The sequence below is a fragment of the Orcinus orca genome, chromosome 2 (assembly GCF_937001465.1).
Source record: "Orcinus orca chromosome 2, mOrcOrc1.1, whole genome shotgun sequence".
Taxonomy (NCBI): Eukaryota; Metazoa; Chordata; class Mammalia; order Artiodactyla; family Delphinidae; genus Orcinus; species Orcinus orca.
Window position 1 is genome coordinate 130,993,649 of NC_064560.1, and position 5,696 is coordinate 130,999,344.

At 33.7% G+C, this 5,696-nt stretch overlaps 1 non-coding gene across 1 annotated transcript; it reads right to left on the reverse strand.

Annotated features, from left to right (window-relative positions):
* Positions 1–244: 244 nt before the first annotated feature.
* Positions 245–347, reverse strand: LOC117197902 (U6 spliceosomal RNA). The gene has a single exon (XR_004478808.1). It is a non-coding gene; the product is annotated as a U6 spliceosomal RNA (small nuclear RNA).
* Between the last annotated feature and the right edge of the window lie 5,349 nt (positions 348–5,696).

Consider the following 5,696-nt stretch of genomic DNA (forward strand, 5'->3'; position numbering starts at 1 on the left):
ATAGTATTCTAGCAATACAGAGAAAACTCTAAAATGTTTCTGAAGAAATTTTTTAAAAGTTATTTACAAAGAATGACTTAAAATTACAAAATTAGAAAATTACAACACTTTCAAAACATGTCTATATTTGTAAGTCTTGAGCATAGGCATATGTCTCCAAAAATGTATCAAGATTCTTTTTCATGATATGAAGCAAGGTGTTATGCAGTTGATTTAGCGCGCGCGCGCACGCGTGTGTGTGTGTGTGTGTGTAAAATGCTTCATGAATTTGCATGTCGTCTTTGTGCAGGGGGCATGCTAACCTTCTCTGTATCATTCCAGTTTTAATATATGTGCTACTGAAGCAAATACTCATTTAGGATTTTGATTAATATAAATACTAGTAACTAAAATAATCAGAAAAACTATTTTAAGTGTTGCAAATAGGGATCACATATTACTGCAATAGGAGAGACAATAAATCTTTCTAAATCACTAACTACCCTGTGCTGGACCTAAGGACGCTAGAAAGTAAAATATTGATGTATTGACAACTATTTAAGTGTTACATGTTTAGAAAATATTAAACATTTTAATTTAAAAAAAGGTAAATTGTGGAAATTTACCATTTTGATCACTGCAACACGTGATAGTGACTGGATATCATCCCTGATAATTATGGGTTTCTATGTAACAGTGAAATGTAATCACAAAGAACGGCCATCACAGGAAGCAGAACTTGAAAAAAGGTATTTATCATTATATCACTTGATTCATTCCTATGTTATGCAGTCTTGGCACCTGTGTGCCAGAGAATTTAGCCTCTACATTTCCAAAAAATATTTTGAAAGTCACTATGAATATTCTAGTTTTTATTCCTTCTCAAAGAAAGTCATCTCTTTCCTTTTCCTCTTTTTTATATTGCATGATATGCACCTTGGTAGCAGGGAATAGAGAGGAGAAATATGTTTCTTTGCTATTAAAATAGAGACTCTCATAAACAATGTGTTTCTATGGCCATAGTGCCTGTGCATGCGCCAGTATATGTGTGTTAACCTCATCAGCGTTTAATCCTTAACTGTACTATAGGAGATTACTTAGTACAGGATTTCTTTTTATAACCTCATAGAAGTGAGTTTTGAAGGAGGAATACTTTTTGTTGTATTATTTACTGCATGCGGTGCAGCTCAGTAAATAAATTGTACACAGATATAGTTTATTGTATAAAGGAGAACTCTATCCAGTGCAAAGATGACTACACTGGCGTGCTCCACACTAATCCCTCATGCTTTTTGTATTTGTGCCAAAGTACTTTTGGTAATATTAATTGAGAGGGAACCACATGGTATTTTAAATAGAGTCATGGGAATTTGTCCCATTATACAGCTGAGTAACTGTACAAAACATCCATCAGTAGTGACCACAACATAGAATATTGCATTGTGGCATCAACCCAAGACATTACATTTACCTAATCATTGACTTCACATTTATCTCAATCTATTTCAAGACAAGAAATGAAATGTTTGCTGCAGAATTACATTTCCAGCAATTTCTGATAAAGGAAGGAGATGAACTTTGGAGCAGTTGTTTTCTAAATGGATTTTTAAAACATGTTATATTGGGTCTTGAGTTCATTGATTTGTATTGGACCAAAAGGCACAGGTTGAAAGGGGACAACTCTCCAGTAGAAGAGAGAGTTGGAAGGAGATTGCTTGTTCCCTGAATCAGAGGCATCAAGCCAAATTTAAAAACCTGCTCACAGAGCAAATTTCTTTTGATTCCTTAAAATAAAATTTCAAAACCCTATAAGCACAGTGACATCTTATATCTTTTGGGACATTTTAAAGAGAAAAATGCATTACTTCAGTAGATAGTTCAAAGAATTGGAAATGGGATATAGGACCTTTTATCCCTGGGTTACCATATGATGAATGCCACCCAGGTTTAAAATGATCACAATTCTTTCCATTGTGTTGCACTGTGGTCATTTAAGGAGTAGTCATAAGATTTCATCAAGATAGAAACCCTTGGATTCCTGGATAGGAGGCTATCATAGGTCATTTATTTTGATTTCTGAACCTGAAAAAAAACTATGCTAGTTGTTTGTGAGAATATATTGACTTATCGTAAAGCAGAATAAAAGGCAAAGCTCTCCCCAGCTTAGCATTTAAATTTTATTAATGAAGCACACAAACATAAAGCCTTTAATTGTTTTATCCCCAGCTAAAATAACTACAGATTCTCTTTCCATTCACTAAATCAAATCCATTTTTTAATTCCATTAAACTATTTGCTTCAGTATTATCCTGTGGAAATAAAATGCATTAATAAAAACAAAGTTTAATTCTTGTCTCTTAATACCATTAACTGTTTTTCTCATCCTTTTAGCAGATAAAATGTAAATAAGAAGGCAAATAATAATATACAGATAGCATTTTCTCTTCCCTTTTCATAATTTTGGTAGTTATATTTCTCCACCATTAAGGACGATGAGTTTGCTGTTTTTGGTTTTGGTTCAGTGCTTCCCTTTGGAATTCAATTTTAAAACATTTATCAACATAAAGCATCCATACAAATGGGTTGCATGGAAATTCCAAGCTATTTTGAAGAGAACCTGAGAGGTTCTCGTGCAGTCAATAACCAATCTTATCCCTATCTTGCTTTCAAGCTATTGAATTCAGGGAATGGTTGTGTCCCAGGAATCTCTCATCAAGGGATCTTGGTTTTAAGAGCATCTGATGGGACTAATCAGTGATTCTGTGGTCGCCTTCTATTCAGAGTATCAGGTCATGCACTACTCTGGCACAGAGAGTTGCTTATTTTTCTAGAGAAAGAATGTTAGAAAAGAAGTGGTTTAAAAAAAAGAAAGAAAGAAAAACAGAAACACAAACAAAACAAAAACCTTGCAATGTTCTCCTTTTGAATAAATCCAGGGTTATTCATTTGATTTTGAATTCAAGATGCCATGGTTCAAAAAGTGTTTATTTTTAAATTTTTTTTTTCCATTTCTCTCTCCAAATTATAGATAAAATAGCTGGCTTTAAAATGGAAAATAAATTGTTATTGGCCATTTCAGACTTGTAAATAATCTACTCAAAGGCTTACAAATGGATGGAATGCAAATTCCTATTTCAAAGAGAACCTGAGAGGTGTTATTTTAATGATTTATGAAGGAAACTGGTGTGATGATATATTCAAAATGCATCTGAGCCTCTCATTTCTTCAGTCTCCAATATTCAGACGTTCTTTCCCTCCTTATCTTTCTTATTCTCTTTCTTCCCTCTATCCCTCTCTCTCATTCTCTCTTTAATGCTCTGAAAGGAAATCAGCATGTTTTTGACTTTTCCATTATTGCTTCAGTTGTGGGAGAAGACTAGATGATAGATATCCAACTGATTGTAAAAATAGAGTTTAAATCTGTGGAGTTACAAGCAGGTTGATATCAATAAATTATATTCCTGAAGAGCGTAAGCACATAGCAAACTAGAGTGCTGAACAACTTTTAGGTGATGGTATTGAATTTCATATTTCATGGTAGAGTCATGAGTTTGAAGCTGGTAAAATTTATAAAGATCATACTCTAATTGAATGTGATGATTTCAATGCATAATTCATCATTTCATATCAAATCTGCATCCCAGAAGACAGTCTATATCTATGAAAAAACATTATTAATGGGTAAATATGAGATTAGATGATCAGAGACTACATTGTACCACATGAAGCTATCATAAGTGATAACTAATAATATACTATATGCACTATACTTTCTTCTTCTTTGGTTTTGACTGAGATTATGTAGGATGTGTAAAGATATTAATGTCATCTACAAATAAATGTATGGAAATACTTTTTTTAGCATGTTCCATATGTGGAGTTACTTTTGCAGTGATTTTTGTTTTGATATTTTGTTTTCATTTAAATGAGTTTAGCTCTTATCTGTTGGCACTCCACCTTAAATTATCCATGATATTGACTCAGATCCACATTTTACATTGTGTAAAACAAGTCAATGACAATCTACACCCCCGACCTCTGCCTCAAGATTAGGGTAATTCTCTTTGTGGCTTACATCATCATAATCCTCTCTGGCTCAGAGCTGCTTCTTCAACAGATTAATTTCATGGATCAACTCAGTATCCTATCCCTGCTTCCCATTCCACACACACTTGGATGTAAACTGTCCACTCGTGAAACTACACACACAGTCTCATGAGATATTTGTGTGTGCTGCATAGTTTACTTATCAATTTAGGAAATGGTAAAAACATCCCCCACATTGTCTATTTCTGACTAAATAATAGCATTTGTTCTAAAAGTAGGTTTTTTTCCTCCCCAAATTTTCACTGGTAATTATTCATTTGCCATGCTGCTCAAATAATGTCTGTCCTCATGACATCTTTTTGATTGTTTTTCCTTCCTTTACTCTTCTCACTTTTCATGGTGGAGAAATCATTAGGGAAGCAAACAAAAGATTCTATGTATTCCTCATGCAAAGGAATTTAGTACTCCCTCATTTTCCCCTTTCCATCTAGACTGTGACAGTGACCCTTTTCTCCATCAAAGATGTTTCTGAGCAAGGACAGTTAACCCTCAGGACAACTTCTTATTATGTTTTTTCAATACTGTAAGTATTTATATAGATAAAATGTGAGACAATGGAATCTGTTACCCATATACAATCCAGTTTGTCAAGATCATATTTTCTTCCAAGAATATAAGAACCTGGTAATCACACTCAGCAATTTGTCACTGGTTGGTCTCTCACCAAATAACATGTAGTTAATTATTATCCTGAAATCAATTTTCTTCCAACCCCAAGTATATGGGAACACCACCAATGGAATTTTTGCTAAATTCACACGTTAGGATGCTGATGACTTCAGTGGTACACTTTTTAAAAATTTAACTCTTATTATGTACCTACCAAAGTATGAGACACTGAGATTATAGCAGTGTAGACAAAAAATCACAGAACATCTCTTATAGAGCTCACTAACAGAAAAGTTAGATCTTTCTCAAAGCTGTATCCTTCTGGTGATTTAGCTTCCAGTGTCCTAAAAATTGATGATTTCAGGGCCAGGGAGCTTCAGTTTGAAATCTTGATATAGCTTTTGAATATTTCCCAGCACCAGTTGAATATAAATAAATAATAATACTGCTAAATACACCACTGGTATCAGTACATTACCTGTATGATGAGATTCCCCAAAAGATCACCAAAAAATTATATTGAAGTATAACTAAGTTTATTACACTTTCTGCAGTAAGACAGAACATTTTGAAATAGCTTTAGTAGTGTCTCAGAAGAGGGAATTCAGGAGAGGGTATGTATAGGATTTTTAAAGCCTGGGCTAGGTGATTACATGATGACTCTTCTAAATTGAGAAATTGGTTGGTGTTGATAGAGTTTGTGAGATAATTGCTTTGGATTGGAGAGCAAGTGTCTTTGAGCAAGACTTGAAAAGTCACTTTTTATACGTAAGTTATTTTAGTTGCTTCATAGTTTTCCAGGAGTATGTATTTCATGGAGCAGCTAACTAAGTTATTTTTGTTTATTTTCAATATTATTTAGCCTAGGAAAAGTAGTGTATGCCCAATATCAGCCATGTATAATACAGGACTCAAATTATGTTGTTTCAGGTTTTGGCTCACTTAGGAAACTAACATATTAGAAAGGTGTTAGAACATTTTTAGTGAGGCATATTCGTGAA